This window comes from Rattus norvegicus, chromosome 12 (genome assembly GCF_021556685.1).
Source record: "Rattus norvegicus strain SHRSP/BbbUtx chromosome 12, alternate assembly SHRSP_T2T, whole genome shotgun sequence".
Lineage (NCBI taxonomy): Eukaryota > Metazoa > Chordata > Mammalia > Rodentia > Muridae > Rattus > Rattus norvegicus.
In genome coordinates, this window is record NC_141545.1 from 3,876,483 (window position 1) to 3,902,020 (window position 25,538).

The following is a 25,538-nucleotide window of genomic DNA, read 5'->3' on the forward strand; positions in this document are numbered from 1 at the left end:
CAAGAGAGGTATAGTTGGATCCTCAGGTAGTTCAAGGTCCAATTTTCTGAGGAACCTCCAGACTGATTTCCAGATTGGTTGTACCAGTCTGCAATCCCACAAACAATGGAGGAGGGTTCCTCTTTCTCCACATCCTCGCCAGCATTTGCTATCACCTGAGTATTTGATCTTAGCCATTCTCACTGGAGTGAGGTGAAATTGCAGGATTGTTTTGATTTGCATTTCCCTTATGACTAAAGATGTTGAACATTTCTTTAGGTGTTTCTCAGCCATTCGGCATTCCTCAGCTGTGAATTCTTTGTTTAGCTCTGAACCCCATTTTTTAATAGGGTTATTTATTCCCTGTGGTCTAACTTCTTGAGTTCTTTGTATATTTTGGATATAAGCCCTCTATCTGTTGTAGAATTGGTAAAGATCTTTTCCCAATCTGTTGGTTCCCATTTTGTCCTAACCACAGTGTCCTTTGCCTTACAGAAGCTTTGCAGTTTTATGAGATCCCATTTGTCGATTCTTGATCTTAGAGCATAAGCCATTGGTGTTTTGTTCAGGAAATTATTTCCAGTGCCCATGTGGTCGAGATGTTGCCCTAGTTTTTCTTCTATTAGTTTGAGTGTATCTGGTTTGATGTGGAGGTCCTTGATCCACTTGGACTTAAGCTTTGAACAGGGTGATAAGCATGGATCGATCTGCATTCTTCTACATGTTGACCTCCAGTTTAACCAACACCATTTGCTGAAAATGCTATCTTTATTCCATTGGATGGTTTAGGCTCCTTTGTGAAAAATCAAGTGCCCATAGGTGTGGGAGTTCATTTCTGGGTTTTCAATTTTGTTCCATTGGTTTATGTGTCTGTTTCTGTACCAATACCATGCAGTTTTTATCACGATTGCTCTGTAATACTGCTTGAGTTCAGGGATAGTGATTCCCCCTGAAGCCCTTTTATTGTTGAGGATATTTTTAGCTATCCTGGGTTTTTGTTATTCTAGATGAATGTGCAGATTGTTTTGTCTAACTCTTTGAAGAATTGGATTGGTATTTTGATGGGGATTGCATTGAATCTATAGATCGCTTTTGGTAAAATGGACATTTTTACTATATTAATTCTGCCAATCTATGAGCATGGGAGATCTTTCCATCTTCTGAGGTCTTCTTCAATTTCTTTCTTCAGAGTCTTGAAGTTCTAATTGTACAGATCTTTTACTTGCTTGGTTAAAGTCACACCAAGATAGGTTATATTATTTGGGTCTATTATGAAGGGTGTCATTTCCCTAATTTCTTTCTCAGCCTGTTTCTCTTTTGTGTAGAGGAAGGCTACTGATTTATTTGAGTTAATTTTATACCCAGCCACTTTGCTGAAGTTGATTATCAGCTTTAGTAGTTCTCTGTGGGAACTTTTGGGATCACTTATATATACTATCATATCATCTGCAAATCATGATATTTTGTCTTCTTCATTTCCTATCTGTATCCCCTTCACGTCCTTTTGTTGTCTGATTGCTCTGGCTAGAACTTCAAGAACTATATTGAATAAGTAGGCTGAGAGCAGGCAACCTTTTCTAGTCCCTGATTTTAGTGGGATTGCTTCAAGTTTCTCTCCATTTAGTTTAATGTTAGCAACTGGTTTGCTGTATATGGCTTTTACTATGTTTAGATATGGGCCTTGATTTCCTATTCTTTCCAGGACTTTTATCTTGAAGGGGTGTTGAATTTTGTCAAATGCTTTCTCAGAATCTGATGAAATGATCATGTGGTTTTGCTCTTTCAGTTTGTTTGTATAATGGATGATGTGGATGGTTTTCCATATATTAAACCGTCCCTGCATGCCTGGGATGAAGCCTACTTGATCATCGTGGATGATGGTTTTGATGTGCTCTTGAATTCGGTTTGACAGAATTTTATTGAGTATTTTTGAGTCGATATTCATAAGGGAAATTGGTCTGAAGTTCTCTTTCTTTGTTGAGTCTTTTTGTGGTTTAGGTATAAGAGTAATTGTGGCTTCATAGAAGGAATTCGGTTGTGCTCCATCGGTTTCAATTTTATGGAATAGTTTGGATAGTATTGGTATAAGGTCTTCTATGAAGGTCTTATAGAATTCTGCACTAAACCCGTCTGGACCTAGGCTCTTTTTGGTTGGGAGAACTTTAATGACTACTTCTATTTCCTTAGGGGTTGTTTAACTGTTTTATCTGTTCCTGATTTAACTTCGGTACCTGGTATCTGTCTAGGACATTGTCCATTTCCTGCAGATTTTCAAGTTTTGTTGAATATAGGCTTTTATACTAAAATCTGATGATTTTTGAATTTCCTCTGATTCTTTAGTTATGTCTCCCTTTTCATTTTTGATTTTGTTAATTTGGACACACTCTCTGTGTCCTCTCGTTAGTCTGCCTAAGTGTTTGTCTTGTTGATTTTCTCAAAGCACCAACTTCTGGTTCTGTTGATTCTTTCTATGGTACTTTTTGTTTCTACTTGGTTGATTTCAGCTCTGAGTTTGATTGTGTCCTGCCATCTACTCCTCCTGGGTGTATTTGCTTCTTTTTGTTCTAGAGCTTTTAGGTGTGCTGTGAAGCTGGTGACATATGCTATCTCCTGTTCCTTTCTGCAGGCACTCAGAGTTATGAGTTTTCGTCTTAGCACAGCTTTCATTGTGTCCCATAAGTTTCGGTATGTTGTACCTTAATTTTCATTAAATTCTAAGAAGTCTTTAATTTCTTTCTTTATTTCTTCCTTGACAAGGTTATTGTTGATTAGAGCATTGTTCAACTTCCACGTATATGTGGGCGTTCTTCCCTTATTGTTATTGAAGACCAGCGTTACTCTGTGGTGGTATGATAGCACGCATGGGATTATTTCAATCTTTCTTTACCTGTTGAGCCCCGTTTTTTGACCAATTATATGGTCAATTTTGGAGAAAGCAACATGAGGAGCTGAGAAGAATGTATATCCTTTTGCTTTAGGATAGAATGTTCTATAAATATCTGTTAAGTCCATTTGGCTCATGACTTCTCTTAGTCTGTCTACATCTCTGTTCAAGTTCTGTTTCCATGATCTGTCCATTGAAGAGAGTGAGGTGCTGAAATCTCCTACTATTATTGTGTGAGGTGCAATGTGTGTTTTGAGCTTTAGTAAGGTTTCCTTTACGTATGTAGGTGTCCTTGTATTTGGGGCATAAACATTTAGGATTGAGAGTTCATCTTGGTGGGTTTTTCCTTTGATGAATATGAAGTGTCCCATAGACTGGGGGTCTCATCATAGTAAGGGGAGCAAGGACAGCATGCCTAATCCCCTTTTTATTCTGTTCCTGTGTGCTGACATGGGCTGAGCTGTTGAAAAAAATGCCTGCAGCTAGATCCTTCCCAGTATCTCCAATAGGAGTCGGTTGCATGGCCAGCTATGTGACAAAGGTGTTTAATCCAGCAGCTGAATACTTTCATTATGACATCAGAAGCAGGAATAGCCATCGAGTCAACTGCCACAGGCTCCAACTTAGCCTGGAGTTCTTGTCTGTGCTTCAGTTTATATGAAGTCTCTGCCTAACTATTAACTTTTAGATCTGGTAATTCTTCATAGAGAGGACTGTCCTGTGCCTTGTGGGCTGTGTTTATCAATCTGGCCTAAGCACTCACCATGCATTAGAGCCTTCTAGAGACCCTCTGTCCAGAAGACATGAAGGAGCTCAGTGGAGTAGAGCAAGCCTGTGGATTGGGTGGGAGGTTATGGGGCTGGGGGAAGATAATGGGGCTTGGATTTTTTGGAACATTTATTTTATTTCTAGTTATGTCTGCATGTTTATGTGCGGATCCATGCATGTTAGTGCAGGTTCCTAGAAGGTAGAGGCATCAAATCACCTGGAGTCAGAGTTATAGACAGTTGAGAGCCACCTGACATTAGTGCTAAGAATCAAATATGGGTCACCTGGAAGAGTCACAAATGCTCTTAACTGCTGTGCCATCTCTCCATCACCCTAGACTCCAGCTTTTATACTAAGGCAAATGACATTACAAGGAACACTCTCTGACTGACATTTTACAGGAGCTACTTTGACTGTTGTAATCGACTACTATGGAGCAACGCAAGGAGCAGGGAGATACTCAGGAAGCCATCACAGCTGAGGTCAGCTAATGAGGACCTTGTGGGGCTGAGCAAGAGCAGAGAGGGTGAAAAGTGGACGGAGGCACAGCACACTTGGATCACTGTGGACCGTGGTGCATTGCCTGGGACATGAGAGAAAGAAGGAGGGGGGGTCAGGTAAGACTTTGACCTAGTAAACAGGAGGCTGGACTTGTCATAGACTCAGAAGTAGAAGACACAGTCGTTCAAGTTTCAGGAATGTCCCTGGCTAGTTGGGGACAAGCTAAGTTTTGAGAGATCTACCAGACACTGGAATTCCCAGGGGATATGAGCAACTGGCTATGAGTCTGGGGACACTGCCTTTGGATTACACAGGGCAGCATGCCAGCATGTAGCTAAAGCCATGAAAATGCATGGGAAAGGGAGAAGAGAAGAGATGAAGAACAAGAGTCTGTGTGGCTCTTCAATCCAGGGAGAACAGTGGGGAAACTGAGGATTCCTCAGCAAAGCAGGGTTCCTGAAGACCAAATGGAGAGCAGATACAAGACAATGGAGCGGCCATTATCAAAACAGAAAACAGGACTAAGAGCCACTGGATTTCTGGATGTAGCAGTCACTGCTAATTTGAACAAAAGCAGTTTGTTACACAGTGAGTCAACTGAGAATTGCAAAAGGGGATAGGAAACAGAAAGGGATCTTCCAGGGAGTTCTGCTCTAGAAGATAGGAGAAGAAGGGTTATTAGCTGTGGCAGTGGGGTTGACAGAGGTGTTTGTTTGTATAAGAAGGTAAGTAGCACATAGTGTTTAAAATGGGAATTGTGACGACTGCTCTTGCTTATGGAATTGATGGTATTAAGCACCTAGGAGATTAGTAAAGCATGCCTCTGAGTGGCTGGGATGCGGTCTTAGAAAGGAACAGCTCACCATGGAAGTGGGTGGCTCTCCAGAGGCTGTGGGTTCCAATTCAGATAAAGGATTTTGGGAGATAGGTCAAGATTACACTCTGGTTCCTGGCCCCCATGTCAATTGGCTGTTCCTCGATTGGAGCTTTCCTCCCACCCTAGTTTCCTCCCAGGATATTCTGCCTCTCCACAGGAACCAGCTGACCTGGACTGAAACCACAAGCAAGGAAACAAAAGCAAAAGATTTCCCTCCTTTACATGATTTCTAACAGACAGTTATTCCCACCAGTAAGTCTGACAAACACAAGACTAACCCTGGCACTCATGGGCTGGGAGTTTAACAGAAGAGAAAGAAATGGCTTCAGATAAAGGCAGCACTGTTCACAGATGGGGACACGAGGTCCATGGGACACTTGCCCGAAGGAGTTTGGAAAGCTTCTTTTCTGACCATTTCTGTTTTCTCTGAGAAATAGGCCAATGGCTGAAGGCACAGATTGGGAAGGAGACTGAGGAGGATGGAGAGCAGCCACTGTCATGTAGGAAAGTGTAGGATAGAGTCAGAATGTCTAGACTAGGGAACAACATATATACACTCGAAAGACAACTTAAAGGTCGTATGTATTGGTAAGTTTCCTCTGGCCATTTCTCCAGTAGCATGTATGCAGGTTTAGAGAACACTCAGGGAGTCAGCTTTTGAAAAAGTATATCTTATGCATGTGTTAGTTCAGGGAGTAACCAGGTCAAGGACATGGCCCTGAGGCTTGGATAAAGTAGTCATCTACATTGTTGGAAGAACATATCTTTCAGAGCTGTGGTAACAGAGCACTGTTTACATTTCCTCACGTGATCCCCATTCCGCATGCTCTTCAAGTTATTGTGGAAATGAAATACAAGATAGAAACAAGGACGGAATCTGCTCTTCATTAATGTGGAATTATGAAGTGCTGGGCTCCCCTACTGGTAGAGGAGAGCCTGATGGGGCGGGCTGGATTCCTTGATGCTATGAACTACAGTGATGACTTAGTATGTTCATAGTTTTAGCAAGAGCTGAGTGAAATGAAGGCTGTGAATATCATCTGTGCCCCCTTCCCAGAACCATAATGAGAGATTGGCATGTGGGTGGAAGTGTTTGTGCTGTAAAATTAGAGTCCCAATCCCCATCTCACTCTTCCATTTTTAATACGCTCAATAATTTAATGAATGACGTGGAATTCAGTTTTGCTTTGTGATTTGAATCCACCTAGTCTTTTGTGTGTGTACAGCATTGATGTGTACAAGAAGCAGTGTTGGCAAGAGATGCTCTTAAATGATCTTTCATCTATTTTAAGAATATCTGGGATCTTCGTGTGGGGAAGGAAGTGATATGGCACATGCGGCCTGTCCCTGGGACCACATAAACTTTTAGCATCTTGGGTCTACTGTTGCCAAGTAGTGCTCTTGGAACCTCACTTTCTGCATCTGGGAAATGGGGTGATGACAGCCTTAGGGGTTGTGCCCATGAGACTGATGATGACCATGCTTGCAGAGGAGCATGGGTATTATTTATTGTCATTGCTGTGGTTGGCAGCGAAGAGAGGAAAAGGGATGGGGATCTGCCCTGCCTTGCTTCAGAGTACTGACCATCTTGGTTTAATTAAAAGCTTTATGTCTGCTGATAATTTTATTCTCAACCAGTTATTTCTTCTGCAAAACCTTCACATATTCGAGATAGGAGGTGATTTTAACCGGTATCCTTGCACTTAAATAAGAAGGAGATTGTCGGCCAGTTTGTTAACAAAACAGCTTATATACAGTATTTAAGGATTGAGTTGCTCTCTCTCATGTATAAGCCATTAGCCATGCAGCCATTGAAATGCAAACCCATCACAGTGAAATAATATAAAAAAATTCTCCTTCTCACTTGCACGAGCTACATGGTGTATTCGAGTATTTGGTCACCACACATTGCCTGGTGGCTGCAGAACTCAACAATGAGGACAAAGAACACATCTGTCACTTTACTGTTGCCCTCAGGCTAATGCCCTAAATAATATTCCTTAAACATACAGGAGAAAACCATAGACATCAGGGCACCTTGTCAAAAAAGACAAATTTTCCCACAAGATTGAATAAAATTGGCCATAAGTTTTTTTATGGAAGGTGTGGGGAAAAAATAAATATTTTTAAACTATTTTAGAAGTTTTAACAGTATACTTCATTTTTCATAGCAGAAATTCATGCAGTCTATAAATATTCATCAGGTTTATACCATGTACTATCCTCTAAGTGAGGGAATGGGTGTGGATAGATGAGAGAGGAGTGTTCAGGGACATGTGGGGGAAAGTAGACTGGATAACACTGGGAATAAAGAGAAGGAAGTAGACTTAGGAGAGCAGAATTAAGCAGGTCCCCTTAGATAGGAGTTTCGAGAAAACTATGATGAGTGGACATGGTGGGGCTCTCTGAAGAAGAGTGTCTTCACAGGTTATTATGTCCCTGAAACTGGAGTTAATGTGTTTGGAAGTCACCATGTGAGTCCTGGGTACCAAACCTGTGTTATTATAAAAAATAAAAATGGTTTCTTTTATTCCCCACTAGTATCAACACACGTGGCATCTGTGGGTTATTTTCATCTCAGTCAGCAAATATGTCACCTGCTAAGCTCCCTCCCATCTCACACTGCTGATGGCTACTCTCTGAGACCGGCAGCAATCTATCTACCCATTAAGTCCCCAAGGCAGGTTGTTTCCACACCAAGCATACACATCCAATTTCGTGGCAGGCTTGATGCTTCCTGCCATCACACCTTCTCCTGAACTCAATTAAGTCACCACATGAAAGAATACATTACATAATAACCTGTAATCCAATTGATAAGATAATTTGCCCATCTAGACAACACAAAGTCCTGTACATACCCATCCCTTGGAAATATTCACTATAACCTGTATCTATACACAGAAAAGAATCTTAACATCTGCTGCCATGTTCTCCCAGGTCCTTTCCCTCCCTCTGACTCCTTCTCCCCTGCTTCTCCTTCACTTCTAAAAAGAGTTCCCACTTCCCTTCCTTTTTGTCCAATGACAGGCCTTGTTTTTTTCTGGCCTACCTTCACCTGCATAATACCATCAACCTACAGACCTGTATCCTCTGTGATTGTACCAAGCATTCTTAACTACTTAGCCAACTCTCCTGTCCTGACTTGTGCAGTTTCGTGCTCAGTCTTTAGGAAGAGTGGTCTGTCATAGAGAAATAGCATTGGAGGCCAACTTTTAGAGTTGAGAGCTAAATTACCTAAACTGTTGTTCATAAATTACATAATCTATGGCTTTTTAGTACAAGGAAGAGATTAAGATTAAAAGAGTAGAGTGCTCTTTCCTGAGTACAGGAAAGTCGCCTCTTAAAATGAGGGTCATATTATCCGGTATGGAGAAGGAAAATGGGAAATCTAGGAAATTTTTCCTAGATGTTATACTTTGTGAAAGGAAGAAGGGAAGGTGAGAATTACTTTTCTTATGCTGCTGTTTTTACTAATGCTAAGGGGTCCTGTGTTGGATAGTGTGTTCTGAACCAACCCAAGAAGGCTGATGTGAAACAAAAACAGACATTTAAAGTTACAAGAGCTTTTCAAGGTAAAACTATCAAGATTGGGAGTGATGGCATCCACCTACAATCCCAGCACATGAGAGGCTTAGATAGGGAGTACAAGGTCAGCCTGGGCTATGGAAGGAAGGAAGGAAAAGCAGAGAAAGTCTTTCTTTGATATATATATGTATATATATATGGATATAGATATAGATATAGATATATATGGATATATATATGGATATATATATATGGATATATATTAGTATTGGCTTTATTATATGGGTTGCACCTTTGCCTGGAGTTGTATACATGGTTGGATGCAAATGTATAGAGATCACTTCAAAAATAAGACATTTAAAATAGAATAGCATAAAAACAAGCAGACTAGCCAGGCCTGGTGGCACATGCATGCCCTGTAATACTAAAAGCACATTACAATACTTGCAAGCATGTAGAAGTTGGGCAGAAGCAGAAGTAGAAAGATCAGGAGTTCAAATCCAGCCATGGATTCCCCATGTCTTCTCTTAGAAAAATTAAAAGAAAACCAAATAATATGAAAGACTAGTAAGTAGTATTTATATAAACCCTACAGACAGATAAATCACCCACTAAATTCTAAACACTGCTTTCAAAAATAGGAATAATTCAGATCAGGCTGCAAATTATCACCACCATCGTAGCTTCAGATGTTCTAAGGAGAGACATCATTTTGCCTTTTGCCCCTGGGACTAGAGGTTCCAAGGAATTGCATTTTTCCAAGGAGTCTCCTTGGGGAACAAAGAAGAAGGAGGAAAGAAAGGAACTTGTTCCCTAGAAAGAAATTTCACAAGGAGAGAGTGCCACTGAGACAGTGCCAGGATCAACAATGGGTGGGATGGACCACATCCTGACCACTTTGTATTCAAGCCTAATCCTGTGCAGGAGTCTGAAGATGGACTTGGCTAGATGAGTCAGTGGGTCTCATTATTTGGTTTGTTCCTAATGTGGCTAGTTGTATATGTACACACACACACACACACACACACACACACACACACACACACACGCACACGCACACGCACACGCACACGCATAGGCACAGGCACACACACATTTGGTGGTCATTTATCCAAACTTGTTAGAGTGCCCAGGGCCCAGACATTGACTGTAGGACTTGGGTTAAGGGACGACTCTGTACTCAAGGTGTTTGCTATTTACTTGAGCAAAAGCTGAAGTAATGTGGAACTACATGTCATGCTCTTAGAAATCCTGGATCTTGTTCTTAAGAGCTGAGTAAAGCAATGTGTTGGAACTCAGAAAACACAAATACTTCAAAGTGAAGCCTGGTGTTTTTGTTTGTTTGTCTGTTTTTTGCTTGTTTTTTAAATTAACAAACCAGCTTCAGAAGTTCTGGCTTGCAGGCAGTCCTCCTTTGCACCTGAAATAAAAACTAGGTATCATTTCTGAAGCTCCTTTATCTGTGTAAAGCTCCTAAGGATAATCTTCCTGAAGGATAACAAGCAGGAGACAAGAAGAGAACTCGCACCCATAGATCCCAGGCAGACTGTGTTCCCAGATGCTGTCACTTCTATGTGCCTGGCCCATGTCCCCTATAAATCACTGACTTCTCCTCTGAAATTGGTGTGGCCTCACTTCTGTCCTCCTCATAAAGAATCCTTAAGCCACAATCGTCAGGGCTCGTCTCTGAGTTTCATGCTCAGCGTGACAGCTGTCTACTTGCACATTAGTAATTCTGTTCCTTTATATCTGCCAATCGTTGTTTTGTTTCTGCAAACTCAAGTTCCAAAGTCCCAAAGAGTGGAAGGAAGGAAGGAAGGTCAGTTTCTGGAGATGCACACCTGCAAGGACCTTAATCGGCATCTGTTTCTGCTCTGTCTCAGCACAACAGGAGCCACTGTAGAGCATAAGCCACATCTGAGTTAAAGATCACAGTCTGATTAGAACGTGGAAATTGTAAAGCAATGAAATGTTCTAGATCTTGTCCTATATTTACTTCCTTCATAGCAACTTATTACCAATGCATATATGTTCCCTGATATCACTGTTGAGAAAGGTAGGCTGATTCCACAACAGGCTTCAACTTAGCAGTTAAGGAGACTAGGCCTAAATATCTGTTTCCATGAACTGGGCAATTCCAGGCAATTCCAGGCCTCAGAAGTTAGCCGGAGGCAAGGACTAAGGGTCACCAGCAGTTTTCAGACCTGCCTGACAAGTTTCCAGCCCTGACACTCCCATAAAGCTGAGATGGACCTGACATTAACATAGAGGTCACTCTTTTAGTCAGATTCCTATTCCTGCACAAACATCAAGACCAAGAAGCAAGTTGGGGAGGAAAGGGTTTATTCGGCTTAAACTTCCACATTGCTGTTCATCACCAATGGAAGCCAGGACTGAAACTCAAGCAGGTTAGGAAACAGGAGCTGGTGCAGAGGTCATGGAGGGATGTTACTTACTGCCTTGCCTCCCCTGGCTTGCTCAGCTTGCTCTCTTACCCAAGAACTCCTGCTGAGGGACAGCACCACCCACAATGGGCTGGAACCTCCCCTCTTGATCACTAGTTGAGATCACTGCCCTGCATATTGGTCTCATGGAGACATTTCCTCAACTGATTCTCCTTTCTCTGTGATAACTTCAGCTTGTGTCAAGTTGACACACAAACCAGCCAGTACAGTCACCTACCCCAGAATTCCCTAATGTACTTTAAATCATGCCTGCAAACTCATTGGTAGTCTCTCTGACTTGCTAATGGGGGACTCCAGCATGCTGGATTTCTGCAGAACAAAACACTCAATGAGTCCGGGTATCATTCTTTGGCAAGCCATGGGCCCTCATTCTTGTGACTATTATGTAAAATGTTTGAGATGTTGTAACTTAGATCACAACAACCCTAAAGGTGCAAAGGTCATCTGACAGCATCTGAAACCTGTACCAGAGATTTCCCTTCTGGGGTATTAGCCGAATTATCCTATATTTCCCTATTAATTCACTTAGTAAATTGATTCTAGACTATCTTTTTTTTATTATTATAAAAGATCATGTTACTATCCCCCTGGTGTCAGGTCCATAGGAAACTTCAGTTCCCTGAATCCCGAGGGGAAGTCCAATGAGCTCAGCTTGTGGCAATTAGGTAAGAGTCAGCATTCCTCTGGAACTTGTGAAACTAGCTTCTGTTCCTCTTACCCAGGAGAAGGGACACATGGGTACCTGTTGTTCTCATTACCCTGTGAGAGATCCAGGCTTCTTCAATATTACAGGTATCCAGGTATTAGTGCACATTTCAGAGTCCATGCCAGCAACCCAGCTTCCTGCGTTCACAGGCTCCCTGCCCCCAGCCAGTCAAATTCCTTACAACCTTGCTATTCTCCCTCTTTTCTCTGTTCTCTATGCTCCTGCAGAGAGTCTGGCCCTGTCCAGTCTGTTGGCAATGTTCAGTTTATAGCTTTCTTTTTCTGCTCTGGACTCTTCTAGATTCCTCTGTCTTCTCTCTCTCTCTCTCTCTCTCTCTCTCTCTCTCTCTCTCTCTCTCATCTTATATCAAGCAAGTTGAGTCCACCTTTATGGTCACATTTATTTGATTCTTAGCCCCTTGGATGCAAGAGCTTTGTTTTGTGCCAACATGTGTAAAATGCATATCTGAATACAGAGCTTAATACGAAATACACCAGTGTTAATAAAGTCATTGGTAATGTCTATACTGATCATATGTTAAATGATAAAGCATTGACTAGAACCATGACGTATTCCTCAAATTTTGCTCATTTCTTTTTACCTATTATGTTTAAAATATAGGACTATTAGAAAATTTGAAATCACAAATGTGATTTGTATTTTATTTCCATTATGTGTTGCTGGTCTAATTTTTTCTTTTTCTTAACTTTTAAAAAAATGCCATTTCACAGAAGAAAGTTATGTTCTCCCCAGTGTCTTTCCGTTGTGGAGGAAAGTGATCCATGAAGCCCTGGTGACATGGTTCCTTCCTCCAGTAGGCTTCTCAGCTTTAACAAGTGGCTCACAAGCTTGTCCTGTTGCAGAGCCCTAGTCATAAGGTTTTTGACTGGAGACTTACCCTAAGGCCACCAGCTAGCTAGCACACTGAATTAGTGTCTCCATCTCCTGGCTCAGTGTTGCTGATGCATGCCATTTCTGCTGACTCTGGAGAGCAGAACCTCCTGCTGGGCTCCCTGAAGGGACAATGAAGGTAGAGACAGAGGCTTCCCATCCCTCCCTCAACTCCAACTGGAGAATGAAAAGAAAGAAATGTTCTAAGGAGCCCCTGGGAAGTGTGGGGGACACCTGCTACTCTGTAAAAGGCAATTTAAGGAAAATACTTCACATAGAACCGATTATTACCTCTTAAGAACTTTCACTTAACCTATATTGCATTGTTCTGTTCTTTCTTTCTTTATTCTTAGAGAGGAAAAAAGCAGTGTCTGATAAATTGTAAATTCTTCTTGTGGTGCCCTTGGAAGCAGCCCAGTGAGTTCATGCACTCTCAGAGAGAATGATTACCACTGAAATCCTTCCAGGGCAGAGTGGTATGGGTTCAGGAAAATGGAAAGGAATGTGAAGGAAGGGCAGCTGAACCTACACACAAGAATCCTGTCAGCTTACAAAGCTCCTGAAAGAGCTTCCTAGGTCCTCTCTGATTCCTCCTTGCTTCAGGCTTCTTTCTGTTGCCCAGGGGAATCAAGACCCAGCTTTCCTGTGGACAGTCCAGGTCTGCTAATTCCTGCTTTTTGCCATTTTGTGCTGTCTGCCTCTTTCCATATTCCTTATCTTTGAGTTGAAAGTTTTATACACAGTGGTTAATTTTATCCCAGAATTCTATGTGGTTAAGAACATGGATTCTATAACCACAAGTCTGAGGTAACAATAAAGGCTGTACTGACCTAAACTGTTTTAGTCAGGGTCACCACTGCCTTACAGAAACCACAAGGAGAGCAATCTGGGGAGGAAAGGGATTTCACCTCATAGTATCACTGAAGGAAGCCAGGACAGGGTCTCAACAGGGGAGGAACCTGGAGGAAGAAGCTGCTGCAGAGGCCACAGAGGGTTGGTGCTTACTGACTTGCTCCTCATGGCTTGCTAAGCCTGCTTCCTTTTAGTTCCCAAGAACCACCAGCCCTGGGATGGTCCCAGCCACAATGGGCTGGGCCCTACCATATCTGTCATTGAGAAAATACCTTACAGTCAGATGTTATGGAGGCATTTTCTCAATTGAGTTTCCCTCCTTTCAGATAACTCTAGCTTCTATTAAGTTGACACCCAACTAGCTACCCAAGTCTCCCTTCCTCTGTAAGCGAGAGGACTGACCACATTCCCTATGAGGAGGCTGTCATTGTGATTGGGACACTCATGCGATTTGAGGTGACAATTTGAGCCATAGTGAATACTCAGAAATGTTAGCTCTTAGTACTCTCATAAGTTAGGTATATTACTGTCGCACGCCCAACGTCCCGCCAGCAGGAAACGCATGCGCGGACACACGAATCCTTCTGCAGCAAAACGTTTTTATTGTATCTTAAAGAGAGGGCCCGGGGCGCCAGCATGGCGCGGCTTATATACACCCTAGCGCGGCGCATCCACACCTGATTGGTCGCTTCCCCATGATCTCATAGGCACGCCCCGGAGTGGGCAAACGCCTGGCACAAAGACACTCTTGCACATGCGCACACAGTTAACTTCCTGAAAGAAAGTCGGCTGGTGCGGCGGAGGCCAGTGCCATCTTGTAATGGCAAAAAGCTATCCCGGCTTTCCTCGTGGGGCGCAGTGGAAGCCAACACCATCTTCTGGTGGCGAATGTTATTGCTGCTCTCCACATCTCCCCCTTATTGTTTTACTAGTAAGAGGCTGGTCTACGTCCCTGCAGTTACATCCATCTGCTGTGGCTCCTGTCTTAGGTCGTTTCTGTATGTCACAGCCTTATCCATCATAGGGTAACCCTATCGCCACCGGGCCCCATGTCTTAGATTGGTCTGTGCATGAGGAAAGTTGCCCGTCTCTGGATACCGCAGTGCGTTGTGACAGTAACTGCTGAACGACCTAGGGCGAACTCTACAAAAGAGGCCAGCCAGAAAATGAGTTAGTGGCGAAATCATGATCACCCTATCGCGTGTAATGAGGAAACCTCAGCGATGTAGAAGGGCTGATCAAAGAATCATTGAGTCTCTCTCATCCCAGTGTAATGTATCCACAGATTCATGGGGTATAAGAGCAGAGAACTCAGATACCGACTAATTCCTGAGCATAGATAACCAAATTCCAGGGGAGGCCCCTTGTTCAATGGCCACACGTGTTTGAGTGATAATGACCTTGTCACGTTTCTGGTGAGACCTGAGTTTGCAAACCAACCATAGCATGAACACTAATCCACAGTATAGGGCTGCACCAAACAGAGCCACCCCCACCCATTCTTTGAAGTACTAGGAATCCAAATCCAAATAGGCAGTGTGAGGGCTAGAGGTAGTTTCCGAGGGATCCATCCGGGAGTCATTTCTAGGCGTCAGAATTCTCCGTGTCAGTCGTTCCGGTAGTCAGAATGGGTTTTCTTCTTCCTGCGGGAAAACACAAACAGATCCCCTGGATCTTATTAAAATAGGATCCGGGCCTTTCCATCGACCAGTCAAAACATCTTTCCATTTTACCATCTCTTTTGGTCTATCAGGCTCTGAATAGTGGCGTTGGGCCGCACTATGGCCTTGGGCATCTAGATTTAAAAAATTAAGGGTGAAGAGTGCCATGGAAACAGCTACTCTTGGTACTGAGGGTAGAGCCTCCTCGACTCCCCCTTTTTGTTTAATTAAATAGGATTTGAGAGTGCGATGGGCACGTTCTACAATGTCCTTTCCCTTAGGATTATATGGGAGATCAGTCAGATGAGTCACATCCATCTGATGGCAGAATTGTTGAAATTTTTGAGAAGTATAAGCTGGTCCATTGTCTGTCTTAAGGAGTTTGGGTTTACCCCAAGCACTCCACGCCTCAAGGCAATGTTGAATTGCATGCGAGGCCTTTTCTCCTGTTAGAGGTGTAGCAAACATGATGCCAGAGCATGTATCAATAGAAACATGCAGATACTGAAGTCTTCCAAAAGAAGGGATATGAGTAACATCCATTTGCCAGACCTGTAGCGGTCGGATTCCTTGTGGATTAACTCCCACATCGGGTACAGGCAGAAATTGACAACAATTTTGACATTGGGTAACTATTTCCCTAGCTTCTTTTCTAGTCAAAGCAAATCGGTGGCGTAAATTTTCAGCCATCACATGAAATTGTCTGTGAAATTCTTTTGCTACATCTAATTGGGGGGACAAGGCAACTGCAATCACTCTTGTAGCTTGGTCTGCTGGGTCATTTCCACGGGACATTGGACCAGGAAGGCCCGAGTGAGCTCTAATATGTGTTATAAATACAGGAGATCTCCTGCCGAGAAGGGTAGATTGAATTTGCTGAAAAAGTTGAGCGAGTTTGCTGGAAGGCCTGATTAATCCAGCCACCTCAAGGACCTTAACTGCATTAACCACATAGGAGGAATCTGACACAATGTTAAGTGGGCCTGGGAAGGTCTCGAGGACCTCTAGCACCACTAAACAGTCCACAACTTGAGGTGAGGTTTCATTATACTGCTTAGATACTACCTTATTATTGACCACATAAGTACCTACACCAGTTTTTGACCCATCTGTATACACTACAACCCCATCAACAAGTGGTTTCTGAGACATTATGTGTGGGAACACAATGGCTTGGCTTAAAGCAAATTGTAGGATCGGGTGTTTTGGATAATGATTATCAATCTGTCCAGTAAAGTAAGTAACTAACACTGCCCAAGCATTTGAGGTAGCAGCTAATGTTTGAACCTGAATGGCTGTATATGGTACTATCAAAATTTTGGGTTCATTCCCAAAATGAGTAATAGCTGCCTTCAACACGCGGAGTGCAAGCTGAGCAACCGCATCGGGATACCAGTCAATAATCTTAGCAGGAGATGCATTGGGATGGATCCATAATAAAGGCCCATCCTGCCACAAGACAGCTGTTGGTAATTGCATAGTTTTGAAATCACACAAATCAAAAGGCTTGGTTTCATCAATGCGCTGTAATTGAGCATCCTGTAAGGCACTTTCTACAACTTGTAAGGCCTGGTTTGGGGCTGGCATCAATGCTCTCGGAGAGGAGATATGAGAGTCCCCTTCCAAAATATCAAATAACGGTTTCAACTCAGCATAGGAAATCTTTAAAAATGGTCTCAGCCAATTTATATCTCCCAATAATTTTTGGAAATCATTTAAGGTATGTAAATGATCTCTGCGAATCACTAATTTCTGAAGAAATATTTTTTCAGAATAAATGACCGATCCCAGAAATAAGCCAATTTCTGCAATTTGAACTTTTTCTGTAGTGACTTGTAGTCCCCATTGTCCCAATGTTTTGGTTAAGATGGGATATGAGGTCTGTAAGGTTGTTAAATCTCTATCACACTTTAGAATATCATCCATGTAATGAACCAGAAGCAAAGATGGAAATCGCTTCCTTATAGGTTCAAGGGCTAGTTGCACATATAGTTGACACATAGTGGGGCTATTGGCCATGCCTTAAGGCAGGACCTTCCACTGAAATCTCTTATCAGGTTCAAGATGATTAACAGCTGGTATAGTAAATGCAAACCTCTGTCTATCTTGTGGACACAAGGGGATGGAAAAGAAACAATCCTTAATATCTATAATTATTATCTTCCATTGCTTAGGTAAGGTGGAGAGTAAGGGTAAGCCTCGTTGGATAGAGCCAAATAGACACATCTGTGCATTAATGGCTTTCAAATCACGGAGAAGTCTCCATTTTCCTGATTTTTTCTTTATCACAAAAATAGGAGTATTCCATGGTGAAATGGACGGTTCTAAATGACCAAGCTGTAATTGTTCATTAACCAATTTAGTGGCAGCTTCCAATTTTTCAGAGGATAGAGGCCATTGAGGAACCCATTTAGCCTCCTGTGTGAGCCAGGTTATGGGCATAGAACCCTCAATGGCACCTAGGAAAAACCCAGGCCCTGCCTTCCTATATTACCTTCTTGTGGGATTGGTTCTACTTTTCCTTGTTCCTTTTTTCCTAATCCCTTCCCTTCCTCGTAAACCATTCTCTTCATAATCTCGACAGCTTGTCGAGAGTACTCGTTGGTCAATGTCAGTCCTAGACCCTGTAAGACATCCCTCCCCCAAAGGTTAACAGGAAGAGGAAGGACATAAGGAATGAACCTTCCTGATTGGCCTTCTGGAGCATGCCAGATCAAAAAGCGTGAGCCGATAGTGGGGCTGGCCTCATACCCTAGTCTTTGTAAGGAATGGGATGATTGAATGACAGGCCATGCCTTAGGCCACCAACTAGAGGAGATAATGCTCTTATCAGCCCCTGTATCTAGAATTCCTGTAAAAGTTTTCCCTTCTATATTCAACTCTAAAGAGGGTCTGGAATTAAGGTCCATCATTAAATAAGCAGAATCAGTCCCGGAAGAGCCAAACTTCGCGGTGCCTCTAGGGACCCTGGAAGAAGGAAAATGATCATGTAAGCTTGGAAGGATAATCAACTGAGCAATCCTGTCACCTGAGGAGATGGAAAAAATGCCTTGAGGGCAAGAGCAGAGAACTTGAAGTTCTCCCGTGTAATCTTGATCTATTATTCCAGGGTGAAAAATAAGTCCCTTTAAGGTTAAGGAGGATCGACCCAAAATAAGGCCGACACTTCCCATGGGTAAGGGGCCTTTGTAGTCAGTGGGGACAGGTTGCACACCCATCAGTGGCATTAATATGAACTGGGTGGTGGAACGGAGGTCCACTCCTGCTGAGCCTTTTGTAGCTCTGTGAACCGTTGTGTCCGTTTGTTGTGAGCTGGAATCCCATATGTTTTGGGGCCCTGAGACTTGGGGCCCAGATACCCATTTTTTGGAGTGTTTTCACCCCCTTCTGCCTGCGGAGACCCGGGCTGAATAAGCCTGCCTCTGATATCTTTAACTGAGCGACAGTCACTAGCCCAATGATAGCCTTTCCCACACTTAGTACATAGTCCTGGTTCTTTCTTCTTTGTGAGGGCCTGATACTCCTTTTTCAGATGTCCTGGTTTGCCATGGTTATAGCAGACCCTGCGATCACCTGTACCTGAGCACTTTTGGCCCTGTAGGATAGCAGCCGCGAGGCCGGCATTCGTAAGCGGGCCTCCAAGTTCTCGGCAAATTCTCAGCCAGTCCTGTAATCCATTGCTCTTCCAGGGGGTAATAGCTGCTCTGCATTCCTGTGTGGCTTGCTCATAGACCAACTGTTCCACTAAAGGCATTGCCTGTTCAGGGTCTCCAAAGATCCTGCCTGCTGCCTCTGTCATCCTAGCCACAAAGTTTGAGAATGGCTCCTGGGTGCCTTGTATAATTCTTGTTAAGTGTCCCCCAGACTCTCCCTTCTTGGAAAGTGCCTTCCACGCCTTAACGGTGGCAGTGGAGATTTGAGCGTATGCTCCCCAGTTATAGTTTGTTTGATTATTGGCATACTGCCCTTGTCCTGTTAGCAGATCAAGTGTCCAATCTCTCTGATCGCCTTCAGCAATGGCACTGATTTTGGCCTGTGCCTGAGAGGTGTCATACCACAAGGCTTTCCATTCCATATATTGTCCCATATTAGGGAGTGCAGCCTTCACTGTTGTCTGCCAGTCTCCTGGAGTCATGGCCAGAGTGGCAAGCCTCTCGACTTGAGCAATAGTAAAATTGACACTAACTCTGTAGTTACGGACCGACTCGGCAAGTTCCTTAATTTGAACATATTCTACTGGTGCGTGAACACGGTCTCCATCGGCAGCCTCAAACACCGGAAATGCCTGCTGAATCTTTTTCTGTTCCTCTTTAGTGAGGAAGGAATCTGAGTGAAATCTCTCCATATAAGATGGAGGGGTGCTGGTGCTTATAGGCTGGGAAACCGCACGGTTTCCACCTCCCACTTTCTTCTGTTTACCCTAGCTGTTAGCTTATTGTTCATCTGGGTAGTATCCTTCTTCTTCATAGCGAGCTGCCTCATCTTCTAAATCCTCTTCCTCAGAGGAGCTAAGCTTGTCTGTCTCTGAGCTATCAAGCTCTAAAACCTCTAACTCCTTTACCGGATAAAGGCTTCTCCTTTTCAAAACTTTCTTCTCCTTTCTCTGTTTCTCTCCCGGGGCGTCTTTCCCCAACCTCTCGCTCCCTCAGATCTGAGGTCTTTGGGAGGGTCTTTTTTCTTATGTTTACCTTTTCTCTTTGAGCTCTTTAAACTTTTATCCCGCACTGTTTCTGACATGCTGTCTTGTAACTCCCCTAGCACTCTCTGTCCTGCTATTACAGTTGGGCGGCTCCCATCTTCTAGGCACGACCTGTGACGATGCCTAGCAGCAGCCACAAAATCAAACACCAAAAGAGAAAGCATGAAGGCTGCTAAAACGATAACAAAAACTTCCGCCGCATCTTCAAGTGGGGGAGAGAAGTGAAAAAGATCAACACCAAACATATCTTTCAGAGCTTACCCGCGTCCTGCAGCTTTGGATTCTCTCCGAGGACGGAGGGCCCCTCCTCGGCGATGGTGATGGTGTGGCATTTTATCCCGGGTTTCGGCACCAGATGTCACGCGCCCAATGTCCCGCCAGCAGGAAACGCATGCGCGGACACACAAATCCTTCTACAGCAAAACGTTTTTATTGTATCTTAAATAGAGGGCCCGGGGCGCAAGCATGCCGCGGCTTATATACACCCTAGCGCGACGCATCCACACCTGATTGGTCGCTTCCCCATGATCTCATAGGCACGCCCGGAGTGGGCAAAGACCTGGCACGAAGACACTCTTGCACATGCGCACACAGTTAACTTCCTGAAAGGAAGTCGGCTGGTGTGGCAGAGGCCAGTGCCATCTTGTAATGGCAAAAAGCTTTCCTCGTGGGGCGCAGTGGAAGCCAGCGCCATCTTGTGGTGGCGCATGTTATTGCAGCTCTCCACATATTACTACATAAATTAAACATATCTGTAATGAAAATTAGAATTTCACATTAATCTGTGTCTCATTTTGGCCTAAAGCACCAAACAATCTAAACGGTGTTTTGGCTTTGGTGGGTTATGGGGCAGAATAGAAAGGCACAGAAACTGGGGGTCATGAATGTTGTTGGAACCTTTCAGCTTCCTCTAGCAGCACAGCAAGAATTCCAGACAATCACTAAGGGCCTTCCTCCCTTTCTAGCCACTTTCTGCAGTTCTGTGGGATCTCACCAGAAACCACACTTTACAGAAAGACTCTTCAGCTAGGCTCCTTGTTCACCCCAGCAGTGCCTGCTCTTCCCTTACCAGACTGTCATTCCATCCTATCCTTCTGGAACCACAACTTACCTCTCTTACCAAGAAGAAAGATATAGGGTTTGTGGAGTAGATTCTTAGCAACGTTTTGAGATGAAACCTTTGTCTATGCAACTAAACCAAACAACAAGGAGACAAAAACACAGCACAGCCCTCAGCTCTAAGGGAATAGGACAGGGTGGTTTGTTGTTGCTGTTTTCCATCTTGATTGGCTTATGGCCTGGAAGCACAGGTTAACAAGCAGTTTCATGAACTTTAATAGGTTTACAAAACAAAGAAAGTCATAAATCAGAGCAAGTTTAGATTACATCAGTAGGTACACCAGAAACGTAGTTGCAGCCAGACAGAAAAGCTTTTCTATACGCCTAAGAGTCTATCTGATGACATCTTTAACTTCTCGGTTGGCAGAAGCAAGGGTCTCCTAAGTTAATGGTGCCAAATGTTTTTACTTTTTTTAGTCAACAAATTATCATTTCAGTAATAGAAGTGGGCAAGGAATGGATCGGATTTCAAGACGCTAAAGCTACCTTCCGGTAAGGGAATTAGCTTCTGGGTCAGCAGCATCCCAAAGTCTCCACACGGCTACAGTTTTACTCAGTCAAATTTCTCTGCAGGAACAGCTTCTTTTCTGCAGAAGCAGACACCCAAGAGCCACCAAAATTGACCATATGACTAATGCTCATACAATGATTGCTCCATCTCCCTTGGGCAGCCTGTTCCCACACCTCAGTACATTTTGCTCTCTTTTACAAACCCATATTTGTAATCTCCTGTGTATCTTACTTTCTTCTGAGCATGTCTCTTTCTCTTAAGCCTCATGATTATGTCCATAATAAAAATTATCTTTAATAAAAGGCTCCAACTTTTCTGATAAACTGTTTAATCCCAAAATTCTTTTCAATATTGAAGCTGGGAATCATGGATTGTTCTTAGTCAAAGTTCCTAAAATTCCCAGGGAACTTGTCAAGTTGCCAAGGTCAGCAGAATGGAGTTGTGTCTCTGTCCCCTCACTGCTGAGCTGTGCTGGCATTTGAGAAGCGGCAGTCGTTGAGAAGTTAGTTCCCTTAGTATACCTGGGGAAAAGGACCAACCTCATCCTGTCAGACACAGGGACACAGAGGAGAAAACTACTTACTAAATTTGATACAATCCTTCCTAAATTCCCCATTGGATCCCACTTATTCCTTTATCATCTGATCTAAGCTGACCTCATGCCTGTCCACTCTTTATCAAAACGGTGTCTACAAAACAATACAAGCCAAACAACAACAACAACAACAACAACAACAACAAGAAAACAACAACAACAGCAACAACAACACATTTGCTGGGGCCTCCTGCATTAGCCCTTATTCAAGAAAACGCCGGCCCAGGAGCGGCAGGACCCCTGCCTGAGACACCGCCGGAACCTGAGGGAAACAGACCGGATAAACAGTTCTCTGCACCCAAATCCCGTGGGAGGGAGAGCTGAACCTTCAGAGAGGCAGACAAGCCTGGGAAACCAGAAGAGACTGCTCTCTGTACATACATCTCGGACGCCAGAGGAAAACACCAAAGGCCATCTGGAACCCTGGTGCACTAAAGCTCCCGGAAGGGGCGGCACAGGTCTTCCTGGTTGCTGCCGCCGCAGAGAGCCCTTGGGCAGCACCCCGCGAGCAAACTTGAGCCTCGGGACCACAGGTAAGACCAACTTTTCTGCTGCAAGAAAGCTGCCTGGTGAACTCAAGACACAGGCCCACAGGAACAGATGAAGACCTGTAGAGAGGAAAAACTACACGCCCGAAAGCAGAACACTCTGTCCCCATAACTGACTGAAAGAGAGGAAAACAGGTCTACAGCACTCCTGACACACAGGCTTATAGAACACTCTAGCCACTGTCAGAAAAGGCAGAACAAAGTAACACTAGAGATAATCTGATGGCGAGAGGCAAGCGCAGGAACCCAAGCAACAGAAACCAAGACTACATGCCATCATCGGAGCCCAATTCTCCCACCAAAACTAACATGGAATATCCAAACACACCAGAAAAGCAAGATCTAGTTTCAAAATCATATCTGATCATGATGCTGGAGGACTTCAAGAAAGACATGAACACACTTAGGGAAACACAGGAAAACATTAATAAACAATTGGAAGCCTACAGAGAGGAATCGCAAAAATCCCTGAAAGAATTCCAGGAAAACACAATCAAACAGTTGAAGGAATTAAAAATGGAAATAGAAGCAATCAAGAAAGAACACATGGAAACAACCCTGGATATAGAAAACCAAAAGAAGAGACAAGGAGCTGTAGATACAAGCCTCACCAACAGAATTCAAGAGATGGAAGAGAGAATCTCAGGAGCAGAAGATTCCATAGAAATCATTGACTCAACTGTCAAAGATAATGTAAAGCGGAAAAAGCTACTGATCCAAAACATACAGGAAATCCAGGACTCAATGAGAAGATCAAACCTAAGGATAATAGGTATAGAAGAGAGTGAAGACTCCCAGCTCAAAGGACCAGTAAATATCTTCAACAAAATCATAGAAGAAAACTTCCCTAACCTAAAAAAAGAGATACCCATAGGCATACAAGATGCCTACAGAACTCCAAATAGATTGGACCAGAAAAGAAACACCTCCCGTCACATAATAGTCAAAACACCAAATGCACAAAATAAAGAAAGAATATTAAAAGCAGTAAGGGAAAAAGGTCAAGTAACATATAAAGGCAGACCTATCAGAATCACACCAGACTTTTCTCCAGAAACTATGAAGGCCAGAAGATCCTGGACTGATGTCATACAGACCCTAAGAGAACACAAATGCTAGCCCAGGTTACTGTATCCTGCAAAACAATCAATTAACATAGATGGAGAAACCAAGATATTCCATGACAAAACCAAATTTACACAATATCTTTCTACAAATCCAGCACTACAAAGGATAATAAATGGTAAAGCCCAACATAAGGAGGCAAACTATACCCTAGAAGAAGCAAGAAACTAATCATCTTGGCAACAAAACAAAGAGAATGAAAGGACACAAACATAACCTCACATCCAAATATGAATATAACGGGAAGCAATAACCACTATTCCTTAATATCTCTCAATATCAATGGCCTCAACTCCCCAATAAAAAGAAATAGATTAACAAACTGGATACGCAACGAGGACCCTGCATTCTGCTGCCTACAGGAAACACACCTCAGAGACAAAGACAGACACTACCTCAGAGTGAAAGGCTGGAAAACAACTTTCCAAGCAAATGGTCAGAAGAAGCAAGCTGGAGTAGCCATTCTAATATCAAATAAAATCAATTTTCAACTAAAAGTCATCAAAAAAGATAAGGAAGGACACTACATATTCATCAAAGGAAAAATCCACCAAGATGAACTTTCAATCCTAAATATCTATGCCCGAAATACAAGGGCACCTACATATGTAAAAGAAACCTTACTAAAGCTCAAAACACACATTGGACCTCACACAATAATAGTGGGAGATTTCAACACCCCACTCTCATCAATGGACAGATCATGGAAACAGAAATTAAACAGAGATGTAGACAGACTAAGAGAAGTCATGAGCCAAATGGACCTAATGGATATTTATAGAACATTCTATCCTAAAGCAAAAGGATATACCTTCTTCTCAGCTCCTCATGGTATTTTCTCCAAAATTGACCATATAATTGGTCAAAAAACGGGCCTCAACAGGTACAGAAAGATAGAAATAATCCCATGCGTGCTATCGGACCACCACGGCCTAAAACTGGTCTTCAATAACAATCAAGGAAGAATGTCCACATATACTTGGAAATTGAACAATGCTCTACTCAATGATAACCTGGTCAAGGAAGAAATAAAGAAAGAAATTAAAAACATTTTAGAATTTAATGAAAATGAAGGTACAACTTACCCAAACTTATGGGACACAATGAAAGCTGTGCTAAGAAGAAAACTCATAGCGCTGAGTGCCTGCAGAAAGAAACAGGAAAGAGCATATGTCAGCAGCTTGACAGCACACCTAAAAGCTCTAGAACAAAAAGAAGCAAATACACCCAGGAGGAGTAGAAGGCAGGAAACAATCAAACTCAGAGCTGAAATCAACCAAGTAGAAACAAAAAGGACCATAGAAAGAATCAACAGAACCAAAAGTTGGTTCTTTGAGAAAATCAACAAGATAGATAAACCCTTAGCCAGACTAATGAGAGGACACAGAGAGTGCGTCCAAATTAACAAAATCAGAAATGAAAAGGGAGACATAACAACAGATTCAGAGGAAATTCAAAAAAATCATCAGATCTTACTACAAAAACCTATATTCAACAAAACTTGAAAATCTTCAGGAAATGGACAATTTCCTAGACAGATACCAGGTACAGAAGTTAAATCAGGAACAGATAAACCAGTTAAACAACCCCATAACTCCTAAGGAAATAGAAGCAGTCATTAAAGGTCTCCCAACCAAAAAGAGCCCAGGTCCAGACGGGTTTAGTGCAGAATTCTATCAAACCTTCATAGAAGACCTCATACCAATATTATCCAAACTATTCCACAAAATTGAAACAGATGGATCACTACCGAATACCTTCTACAAAGCCACCATTACTCTTATACCTAAACCACACAAAGACACAACAAAGAAAGAGAACTTCAGACC

At 42.9% G+C, this 25,538-nt stretch overlaps 1 protein-coding gene and 1 long non-coding RNA gene across 5 annotated transcripts in view; one reads left to right on the top strand and one right to left on the bottom strand.

Moving 5' to 3' along the window:
- The window catches only part of LOC148001969 (uncharacterized), a 955,959-nt gene that overhangs the window by 616,082 nt on the left and 314,339 nt on the right, over nt 1-25,538 (top strand). The gene's annotated exons all lie outside the window — the stretch shown is intronic.
- Rcn1-ps1 (reticulocalbin 1, pseudogene 1) overlaps nt 14,031-25,538 on the bottom strand; it is a 39,406-nt gene continuing 27,898 nt past the window's right edge. Inside the window, exons 3-5 of one of the 2 annotated variants that reach the window (XR_015634475.1) lie at nt 24,795-24,853; nt 20,073-20,224; nt 14,031-15,094 (exon numbers count right to left, since the gene is read on the bottom strand). This is a non-coding gene — a long non-coding RNA (reticulocalbin 1, pseudogene 1). The remainder of the gene's footprint in view (nt 15,095-20,072; nt 20,225-24,794; nt 24,854-25,538) is intronic. The other variant, XR_015634474.1, reaches the window with a different exon arrangement.